This window comes from Ceratotherium simum, chromosome 33 (assembly GCF_057802395.1).
Source record: "Ceratotherium simum simum isolate JZ-2026a chromosome 33, ASM5780239v1, whole genome shotgun sequence".
NCBI classification, from domain to species: domain Eukaryota; kingdom Metazoa; phylum Chordata; class Mammalia; order Perissodactyla; family Rhinocerotidae; genus Ceratotherium; species Ceratotherium simum.
In genome coordinates, this window is record NC_141932.1 from 9,627,684 (window position 1) to 9,639,577 (window position 11,894).

Below are 11,894 nucleotides of genomic sequence, written 5' to 3' on the forward strand. Positions count from 1 at the left end.
ATTGTCTCTCTCCATACATACAAATTATTTTGTTTTTCTAAACCATTTAAGAGTACGTTTCAGACATGGTGCCTCTTCAGTATGTATTTATTAAGAACAAGGACATTCTCCAGCATAATCACAGTCTAACTATTAAAATCAGGAACATTGATCCAATGCTACTATCTTGTTTACAGATTTTATTTGAAGTTTGTCAGTTGTCTCTAATAATATCTTTTATAACAAAAAAAAAAAGATCTGGATTCAAAACCATACATTGTGTATAATTGTCATATTTCTTTAGTTTCCTTTAATGTGGAACAGTTCTGGTCTTTGTCCTTCATGACTTTGCCATTTTGAAGAGTAAAGGCTACTTATTTTGTAGAATACAGTAGTCCCCCCTTATCTGTGGGGGATACATTCCAGGACCCCAAGTGGATGCCTGAAACCGTGGATGGTACCAAACCCTATATATACTATATTTTTTCCTGTATATGTGTATTTGAGGTGCAATGGCAAAACTAGCATGAATTTCTTTTTCCTTCTTCACAATTTCACGGATAGAAGATTCATTCTTACTGTAGATCTTAGCAACCTCAGCAAACAATTTCTTTTCTTTCCTTATTAAGTCAAGAACTTCCACCTTTTCATTTAAAGGAAGCACTTTATGGCTTCTCTTGGGCATATCTGTATTGCCAGCATCACTACTCTTGTGCTTTGGGGCTGTTACTAAGTAAAGTAAGGGTCCCTTGAACACAAACACTGTGATACCTCCACAGCCGATCTGATAACCTAGACATTATTAAGTGACTAACAGGTGGATAGCGTATACAGTGTGGATCCCCTGGACAAAGGGATGATTCATGTCCCGGGCGTGTGGAACGGGATGCCGTGAGATTTCATCACACTACTCAGAATGGTGCACAATTTAAAACTTAGGAATTCTTTGTTTCTGGAATTTTCCATGTAATATTTTCAGACTGTGGTTGACTGCAGGTAACTGAAACCGCAGAAGGCGAACCTGCGGGTAAAAGGGACTACTGTATCATTCAATTTAAGTTTGTTTGATGTTTCCTAATGATTGGTTATGTTTTAGTGGGAATACTACATAAATGATACTCTGTCCTCAGTGCATTACATGAGGAGGTGCATGATATCTGTTTGTCTGATTACTGATGGTATGAACTCTGGCCAGTTGGTTGGGTGTTCCCTGCCTGGTTTCTCCACTCTACAGTTACTGTTTTCCCCTTAGAAATTAATAAATTGCAGAGAGATAATTTGAGACTATGCAAATATTTGGTTCGTCATCAAACTTTCGTTAGTTTTAGCAACCATTGGTTATTCTTACCTGGTTCAATTATTACCATGATGGCTGCAAAATAGTGATCTTCTAGCTCTGTTATTTCATACATATTCACTATTTGGTATTCTACTGCAAGAAAGGGTTTTCCTTTCTCCCTCACTCATTTACTTATTTGTTTATTTTTCTTAATGTCACTATGGATTCAAGAATTATTATTATTATTTTTGTGTGTGTGTGAGGAAGATCAGCCCTGAGCTAACATCCATGACAATCCTCCTTTGTTTGCTGAGGAAGACCGGCCCTGAGCTAACATCTATTGCCAATCCTCCTCCTTTTTTTTTTTTCCATTTTTCTCCCCAAAGCCCCAGTAGATAGTTGTATGTCATAGTTGCACATCCTTCTAGTTGCTGTATGTGGGACGCCACCTCAGCATGGCCGGGCAAGTAGTGTGTTGGTGCGCACCCGGGATCCAAACCCGGGCCGCCAGTAGCAGAGTGTGCGCACTCAACCGCTAAGCCACAGGGCCGGGCCCCTCAAGAATTATTTTATTCACTAGTTTATCATTTCTTGCTGTCATTGCTTGTTTTGAGCTCATATTTCCTTAGATTTGGCCACTGCAAGAGGTATATTTAGAAAACAAGATCACGGTGCTAGGTGTACCCATTATTACTGAGGTGTCATTGCTTTTAGGCTATCTCAGTAGAGGGAACTAGAAAACACATACGTATGTATATATATCTGTGTATGCATGTATTTACATATGTATATGTATGTATGTATATATGTGTATGTATATATAACCATGAATCACACTGAGACTTCTCATTTTAATCCAACACCTTGGATTCATTCTAGTCTTCTTCCTCTCCATATTTGTTACTCTCTTCTACAACAGTGAGATCTTTCTCCCATTATTCTAAAAATATTTACTTATTTTCTCACTTCCTAGAATATACAGAAAGGAATTTCAGAGTAGCTAACCCATACTGTTGTGGAAAATTTACTAACTCAAGTTAATATTCATTTACAGTTCTTTTAGTCTCAAATGTATAGTTAACATACTATGTTTAAAAGTTCCTTGGGAGCCAGGCCTGATTGCCTAGTGGTTAAAGTTCGGCACTCACTGCTTCAGTGGCCCAGGTTCGTTTTCTGGTCGTGGAGCCACACCACCCATCTGTCAGTTGCCATTCTGTGGCGGCAGCTCACACAGAAGAACTAGGACTTACAACTAGGATATACAACCATGCACTGGGGGCTTTGGGGAGGGAAAAAAAAAGAGGAAGATTGGCAACAGATGTTAGCTCAGGGCGAATCTTTCCCTGCAACAACAACGACAAAAAGTTACTTGGGATAGTTTTAAAAATCACTTAGATGTGATTACAAATAATATAAAGTTAGATTAATTATTTTCTGTTTGTATTCTATTTTAGAATTTTTCTACCCATCCTTGTTGATGTTATTTGTTTTTGTGTGGAAAACATTAGCGTGCTTCCAGAAGTTACAACTATACCCAGAGGTGTATTCCGCAAAGTAATTCGTGTGGTTTTTAGTACAAAGACTTTCCCTAAAATTTCCATTTGTATTTTATATCATAACAATGCAGTATCATTATAACTGAAGTAGTATGAATTACTATACCATCTACCTACCTACTGTTTTGGATGGGGATGACTGAAGGTGTAGAGGGAAGTATGAGACCGTCTTTCCCAGTATTTCTGAAAGGGTCGAAATTCCTATGTACTGTGCTTATTCATGAACGTGGACTAAAAATAAGGATAGTTTCCTTTACAAAAAAGGATAGCTAATTATTTTATATATTTTATATGTACAAAGGCAAAAAACATGTGTGTTCATTAGTGGGACACTATCCCACTGTGCAAAGAAATGACTTAGAGCTGTATTTGTCAGTATGACTGAATCTACAAATAGAACGTTGAAAGAGAAATCTGTTCATAGAAATCTGTTCATAGAACAGTATACTAATATTTCACAAAATTAAATGGTATAAACAAGTTTCTGAGAGGTGCATATATAGCAAAACCATCAAGAAAAGTAGGGGAATGCTACACACAAAATTTAGGATAATGGTTATTTCGTGGTGTAAAGGGGAATGTGGTCAGAGAAGCATAGAGAGGAGGCTTTCGGCAGTGTTGAGGGTGATCTCTCTCTTAAGCCTGGTGGTGGATATGAGTCTGCACTCATTTTTTCTCTGTCTTACATACACATAATAGGTGGTCATTTGTATGAAATATATCACAGTTTCAGGAAGTACTGATGTGGGTCTAAAACAGCAACACATGGCTTCTGTTTGTTTTTGCTGTGATACCTGATTGACAACGAGTGTCTAACTCAAGCACTTTGTAATCGAGAACCAGTTGTATGTGAACAGTAAGATTTCATAGTGTCTTTCTGTTGTTTTTATCATCTCAGGGTTTTGTGAAGTGTCTGACAGTAAAGTCAGAACAGCCTTATCATAAAGTCAAATACTTCAGAAGTCTACTGCATGCAGAGATTTTGGAACAGTAAGAATTAAATTGCTTGGCTTCATTTTTGCTTCACGCAAACTTCCACATGACAGTTCATTAGAAACTAAGGTTTTTATTATTGTTTCAAAGAAATAAATGTGTCGTCTTCCAGGTATTGCCATAACATCAATGTAAGAAAACCTACTTTGGGCCGGCCGCATGGCTTAGCGGTTAAGTGCACGCGCTCGGCTACTGGTGGCCCGGGTTCAGATCCTGGGTGTGCACTGACGCACCGCTTCTCTGGCCATGCTGAGGCCGCGTCCCACGTACAGCAACTAGAAGGATGTGCAGCTATGACATACAACTATCTACTGGGGCTTTTGGGGGGGAAAAAAAGGAGGAGGATTGGCAATAGGTGTTAGCTCAGAGCCAGTCTTCCTCAGCAAAAAGAGGAGGATTAGCATGGATGTTAGCTCAGGGCTGATCTTCCTCACAAAAAAAAAAAAAAAGAAAGAAAACCTACCTTTGTAAAACCACTCGTGTGCAAAGTATGTCCCCCTTTAAAATTGGGTAATGCAAACAAGATACTGATCTCTCTGTTATGTCTGACCATGCCAAAAAAGAAAAATAAAAAGAAAAAAAACTTTTCTTGAACGTTGGTTACACTGAAAGACTATATTAATCGTGATTCTAGTTCCTAAAAATTACATTACTCTTTAAGCACAATTTTTATATTGAACTGGTGTATTTAAAAGTAAATGTGAAGTGTCACCTTCTCCTCTATCTTCTGGAAGAGTTTGTTGTAAGATTGATGTTATTTCTTCCTTAAGTGTTTGATAGAATTCATAGGCAGAGCTGTGCAGGTCTGGAGTTTTCAATACAGGTTTTTGATTAGGAATTCAATGTCTTTACTTAGTATTGTACTATCGAGATTTTCTTTGTGTCAGTTTTGTATGTTGTACTTTTCAAGGAATTTGTCCATTTCATCTAAACTGTTAAATATAGTGACATAAAATTATTTATAATATCTTTTTAATGTGCTTAGGGCCTGTGAAGATGTCCCTTTTTTATTCTGAAGGCTGGTAATTTATGTTTTCTCTCTTCTTTTTTGATTAATATTGCTAGAAGTTTATCAGTTTTATTGATATCTTAAATAACCTACTTTTTCACTTTGTTGATTTTCTCTTATTGATTGTCCTCTGTTTCATTTATTTCTTGTTTTCTTTTTATTATTTTCTTATACTTCCTTTGGTTTTAATTTGATCTTTTTCTAGCTTCTTAAGGAAGTTTATTTCATTGAGTTCACACCTTTCTCCTCCAATATCGGCACTTAGAGGTAAAAATTTCCGTTTAAGCACTGCCTTTGGTTGTGAATCACAAAGTTTGATATGTTTTATTTTTATTATTATTCATTTAAAAATATTTTCTAATTTTCCTTGAGATTTCTTCTCTGACCCATGGGTTGTTTGCAAGTCTGTTGTTTAATTTTCAAATATTTGGGCATTTTCTAGTTATATTTTTGTTGATGTATTGATTTCAAATATGATAAGTTGTGGTCATAGAATATTCTTTGTATCGTTTAAAGCCTTTGATTTTTATTGAGACATTTTATAACCCAGCACTTGAGAAGAATTATGTGTATTATGCTGTTGTTGGGTGTAGTATTTCATAAACGCCAGTTAGGTCATTTGAGTGATCATGTTTAAATCTCCCTATGTTTTTACCATTTTTAGTTGTTGTTCTTGGATTCTCTATTCTGGTTGTCTTCTCACTATTTTTTCCTTTTGTTTCAGTTTAGATTCTTTCTATTGGTGTGAATCCAAGCTCACTGATTCTTGATGTTGAGTTCAGTTTGTTAAACACATCTGGTATTGTATTTTTCATTTATACCATTTCCTTTTGATCATTTTGTAATTTCTGTCTCTCTGCTGAAATTTCCCAGCTCTTCACACATATTGTCCACCTTTCCCACTAAGTCCTTTAACATTTTTATAGTAAAGTCCCTGTCTGATCATTCCAAAATCTGGGCTATTCTCTGGGTCTACCTTTTATGTGTTTCTATTCTTGAATACGTATCAAATTTTGTTTCTTTGTGTGTGTCTTTTGACTTTTTATTTTATGTCAGACATTTTATATAAAAGAGCAGTGGAGACTAAAGTTAATATTTACCTTGTGCACACTGCTGTTACAGACCTCTAATACCCTACATTGCTTTTCTTGAACCTTTTTATTGTGAGGTATAACACCTACAGAAAATTGCAGAAAACATGAATGAGCAGACCACAGTTTATCCACACTCCTCTTGATGGACTCCTGGTGTTTTTCCAGTTTTGGGCTATTATGAATAAAGCTACTATGAACCTTCTTGAAGTCTTTTTGGTGAAATATGTTTTTGTTTCTCTTGGGTAAATATTTAGAAGCTGGGGAGCTTTTTCAGAACATGCAGTTTAATCTGTAAAAATACAGATTAAACTAGGTGATTCTGTTGTGACCACACTAGAGATCAGGATTATGGACACGCTGCCACAGATGGTATTCGGAGGTAGGGGAGGCGAGTGGGAATGAGGGGGGACACAGTTGAACAAAGAGAGTGTCCCAAGATTGTAAAACATTTATAACCTGTTTTCTTCTGTCTTGTAACAGAGGGGTGAGGTGAGGGCCAGTCTCTGGAAATTACATTCTGGAAGGATGAGGATATCCTGGATTTCCTGGAAGCTTCTTCATTCAGGGGGCCGCAGAAAACCCACTCTAGAGAAGCTGATGGGGAAGTAAGCAAGTTCTCCTAAGGGACTCTCTCAGTGAGGATGAAGAAGTGAGATTTAGCAAAACTTCAGCTTCCTTCATTGTGGGTCAGGTCTGAGCAATCACGAGGTGGAAATTGTGCTCTAACTTGAGTTTTCATTCATCCTCAGGACAAGTAAAGGAAACCTGAGTGGCATCAGCATCAGGTCAAACCAGAGATGTTTTATTCTGCTGTCCTTTGATCCCCAGATTTCTCCCCAGGAAGCCCAGTGTGAGATACCACAGCTCCAGTAGGAATGGGCTGCCCTAGTTCAGGCAGCCTGGGCTCCAGGAGCCATGAGGTTTCCTTAGTATAAAGGGCAGGATACATGAGATAGGTCGATTTAAAAAAATAATAATAACCCTTTTATTGTGAAACAACAAATGTGCAGAAGAGTGCATAAAACATAAATGTACAGCTTTCCTCATTCTTGTAAAATCGATACCTCTGTGCCCTCACACAGGTCAAGAAATAGGAACTTACCAGAACCCTGGAAGCCTGCCAGCCAACCAGGTATACTTTTCAGATACTTTACAGATCAAATCTGCTGTCCCCCTTGAGCTGTGATCACTCTCTTGGCGTTTATGTGATGAATTCCTTGCTTTCTAAAAATACCTTTGGTAGCTAATTTTGCACACCTAAGTAGTATAGTTTAATTTTCCCTTTTTGGGAAACTTCATGTAAATGGAATATAACGTGTATTCTGATACGTGACTTGCTCATTTAACATGATGACCTTAAGATTTTGTCCTTGTTGTGTAGCTGGTTCAATAATTTGTATGCTGTATAGTAATTTATTTTAGGAATGTACTACTATTGTTTATCCTACTTTTGATGGACATTTGGTTTGTTTCCAGTTTGGGGCTATTGCGAAATATATAAATATCTTATCATCTGGGGCACACTCTGTGCAACTGTGTTTTTTCCTCACATGTTGTGTATCCTAGTGTTCATAAGCACATATTTTTTGGTAGGGCGTGTATCTAGGAGTGGATTTGTTGGGTCATAGAGTGATTTTAAAAGACTTTAAAATAGAAAATAGAAACATATGCAAGAATAGAAAGTTTCAAAAATTTAAAACATTTTGTTGATCTCTCTTTAATTGCCTTTCCTTTTTTCCCCAGGAAAATTTCTAATCAAATATCATGTGTCATATCATTTCCCCCTTAAATACTTTAATATGTATCCATAACAGATAAGGATTTAAAAAGACTATAGCCATGATACATTGTACCCAGCAAAATTAACAGTAATTCTTTAATATGTTAGGATTCTCCAGAGAAACAGAACCAATGGAGGTGGGCATGTATGTGTGATTTATTATAACGTATTGGTTCACATGATTATGGAGGCAGAGAATTGGGAGGTGGAAAGGGTGGGGAAGACATCTTTCTGATTAATCAGTAATTCTGTTAACTGTTCTGAGAACCTCTCCTTTCAGAACAGAATCTTGACAGCTTACCTTGCCCACATCTGCCACTTCAAGACCAGAGCAGCTCCAGAGGGCCTTCAACAAGATGTTGGGGACAACACCCTTTCTGTCAAGATTTACTTTGCTAATTGCACTTCTGTTCACATTGCCCTCCCAGTGGCTGCCTCACCAGCCCCATAGGAAGAAGACCATTTGTTTTTGGGTGGGGACTATAAAGATATGTCTGTGTTTCCAAGATCTAATGTTAGTTCTCATTCTGTTCTCTTGTAAAGACAGCATTTATTCAGGTGTTAATAATCGGAGGAATCTGCACATCACAAATACCAGGGAGCTTTGTGAATAAATACAGATTCCTGATTCTGCACCAGACTTTATTAATCAGATGTCTTGATGCTGCAGTGACCGAACCTGTATTTAAAAAAATAGCTCCCCAAGTGATTCTGATGAAACATCGGTTATGTAGATCACCATTTAGGAAACAGTTACCTAGATGGTCTTTGGAGCTGGGAGAGTCATGAGATGGGAATGTGAGGAGAAAACCCGGTTGAACTATCCACAGTGTCCACATGAAATATTGACGCAGATTTTCTTCTATCTAGTAGCAGTGGGAACTCTTTGGGGTGGATAGATACAGGAGAGATCTCCAGACCCTCCCAACTGTGGTATGTACATTCTGGAATGAAGGGGACTTCCTGGATTTACCAAAAAAAAAAAAATTTCCTTGTTCAGATGCACTTAGACATTCACTTTGGGGGCGCTCACGGAAAACAACCAAGCTCCTAGGGGTTCTCTCCCAGTGAGGTCCTAGAGCTGAGGATGAAGCAAGACTTCCATTGTCCTGCTGTGTGCTGTGGCAGCCACAAGGTGGAGCTCCATTTCCAGTGAGTTAGTTTTCATAAACAGATTTATAATCTAATAAATCCAGATTTAGAGAATTTCAGTGCCGGTATGAATGGGTCACCCTACTTCAAGCAGCCTAAATCCAGAAGCGATGAAGCTTTCCAGGTATAAATGAAAAGGGACCTGAATTTGATATTTTTTCTTAACTTTTAAAATGTGGACTATAACAGACCTAAAGGGAAAAAAATGAATAAAAGATGAAAATGAAGATTAATACATTTTTATTAAAGAAACATCTATGTACCCCTAGCAAGTCAAGACATAGATCACTATCGGCATTCCAGAAGCCACCTGTCACACATACTTTTACTCATCCTCTTCTCTCCCTCCTTCTGACTGTAAACACTGTCTTGACTATTATGCTAATCAATTCATCACTTTCCTTTATACTTTTACCACATAGTTATGTATCCCTAAACTGTATAGTTTAATTTTGTTAATCAAAATTATCTTTAAAATAAATGGAATCATGCTGTACATGCTCTGTCTTTTATTTTCTCAACATGATATCTAAGATTCATCTATGTAGATGCATTTTTTTTTTTTGAGGAAGATCGGCCCTGAGCTAACATCTGCCAATCCTCCTCTTTTTTTGCTGAGAAAGATTGGCCCTGAGCTAACATGCATGCCCATCTTCCTCCACTTTATATGGGATGCCGCCACAGCATGGGTTGACAAGCGGTGCATCGGTGAGCGCTCGGGATCCAAACTGGCGCACCCGGGGCTGCCACAGCGGAGCATGCACACTTAACCGCTTGCGCCACCGGGCTGGCCCCGATGCATTTTTTTTAAAGTTTATTGCTGAATAATAATTTACTCTCTGAATACCCTACAATTTGTTCAGTGTATTGTTGATGAATTTTTGGGTTCTTTACAGTTTTGGCCTATCATGAATAATTCTGCAATGAACATTTGTGAACACGTATGTTGTTGAACATGAATACATATAATTGAGGGTATGTGGGATTGCTGGGTATAAGAGAGTCTTTATAAAAAAAATCTTAACAGGAATTTCAAGTATACACAAAAGTAAAGAAAATAGTCTAATGAATCACCAGCTTCACTAATTGTAAATATTTTGCCAATCTTATCGCATTTTTCTTCCCCTTTCGTTTTTCTACTCGAATGTTTTAAAGCAAGTTTCAAACATTCCGTGGTAAATTGCTTCCATCTCTATCTCTAACAGATAAGGATTTTAAAAACAATAGCCCAATACCCCTGTTACACCCAGAGAAATTTACAGTAATTTCTTGATTGGATTGATCTTTCCTGGCCAGCCTAATCAGCCTTCTATATATACACCAAGAAAAGTCATCTTCCTAAGAGAGATTAGTAATGGGCCTTATAACCCTAGCAATAGATAAGAGCAGAGAAGTCAACTAAATTATGTCATCTTTTACCCTCCAGATAAACCCACGCACACACAAAGGGACGTGTGTGCACAGTTATGCATTGTTGGTAACAGCACAAGATTAGAAACAATTTAAATGTTCATTAATATGTGACTGATTATTAAATTTGGTTATATCTACCCAGTGGAATACAGTGCAAGTATTAAAAAGAATGAGGGTTGGGGCCGGACCTGTGGCGTAGCAGTTAAGTGCATGCCCTCTGCTGCTGGCAGCCCAGGTTTCAGATCCCAAGGGCATCGATGCACTGCTTGTCAGGCCATGCTGTGGCAGCATCCCATGTAAAGTGGAGGAAGATGGGCACAGATGTTAGCCCAGGGCCAGTCTTCCTCAGCAAAAAGAGGAGGATTGGTGTGGCTGTTAGCTTAGGGCTGATATTCCTCACAAAAAAAAAAAAAAAAAAAAAAAAAGAATGAGGAAGCTCTTCATGTACTGATGTGATGCAACTGTTGCATCTTATTCCTCAGAATTTACTCAAATCTAGCTGGAAGGATGGCTGAGAAAAGTATTGTTTTAGGTGGATGAATTTCCACCGACTTCTGTTAATGAAGGAGGGGGATGAATACTGGGTAGGAAGCTGTCCATCTCTACCACATCCTACCCCTTTCTGTACTCAGCATCCCTGTATACTTCCCTCCCCAAAGAGAAGTCATCCCATCCTTCCCAAGGTCGATGGCCCCAAAGTTTTATTTTGGAGTTTTTGACTCAATCAGGTTTAGGTATGTTTCTTTGTGGTAAGTGTTCCATAAACTTAAACGTATCTTCAGCTTCCAGAGACCCAACATACAATGGTGCAATGGGAAGTAGGCGTCCACAGTGAAAACTCCCAATGAAGAAAAGAAACATGGGGAGGATGTAGCCAGCACTATTCTGTTGCAATTAAGCAAGGCTAGAGGGCAGGAATAGCAAGAATTGCCTGCCCTGGCAGTGGAGGAAGTTTCTTAATGAGCCAGTTGGAAGCACTGCTTCTCTGTCTACAGGATGTGCACCGTCCTTCATGGCTCCTGCTTTGCCCTCCTGCATTTCTTACTTGTTCCTTATTTTCTATGGCCACACCTTAGTTGTGCATTAAAGAGTATACATTTATTGGGAACTGAAAAACATTTCTAGGAGTCGAGAATGCAAATGAAATGGGTAAACTGCGCTGCACTGGAATTGCAAAAACTTTAGAGATAACACGAGGGAAAGGGAGAAGGATGACTGAGTAAAGCAGTGATGTGGGTGAAGGACTTTTGAAAACAAGACGAATATTTATTTTGAATTCTTTCTTTTGCCACTGCATCAGGAAAGTGTGTTAGGCAATGAAGGACAGTTTGTGATTATTTGCAGAAAACAAGGAAAAAGGCTGAGTACTATACGGATTGATTTATTTCAAAGCCAAGTCATCAAGCAACAGTTAACCAAATACTTTACTTGCAGCAGAAACTCAAAACCACAGGTGTTTATAAAAATGTAAACCACATAGGAATTTGTAAAAGTTGTGGGCACAGGGGTGAGAGTTCACTGGATGTGGCCCAAGGCATGATAGGAGGGTCAGAGATAATTTTAACTAGACATTGAAGGTTCTCACGTGACACCTGGGTGATACTATTGTTTATTGATTCATTAATTCAATAACTATTTC

At 38.1% G+C, this 11,894-nt stretch overlaps 1 protein-coding gene across 6 annotated transcripts in view; it reads left to right on the forward strand.

The window, feature by feature from the left end:
- Positions 1-11,894, forward strand: part of HAS1 (hyaluronan synthase 1) — a 57,853-nt gene that overhangs the window by 12,688 nt on the left and 33,271 nt on the right. The window contains exons 3-6 of one of the 6 annotated variants that reach the window (XR_015549424.1): positions 5,541-5,615; positions 6,391-6,515; positions 6,993-7,042; positions 7,971-9,338. The exons of 4 other annotated variants lie outside the window; for them this stretch is intronic. The gene's annotated coding sequence lies outside the window, so the exon portion shown is untranslated. Of the gene's footprint in view, positions 1-5,540; positions 5,616-6,390; positions 6,516-6,992; positions 7,043-7,970; positions 9,339-11,894 lie in introns of those variants that run through there. One more of the 6 variants, XR_015549425.1, reaches the window with a different exon arrangement.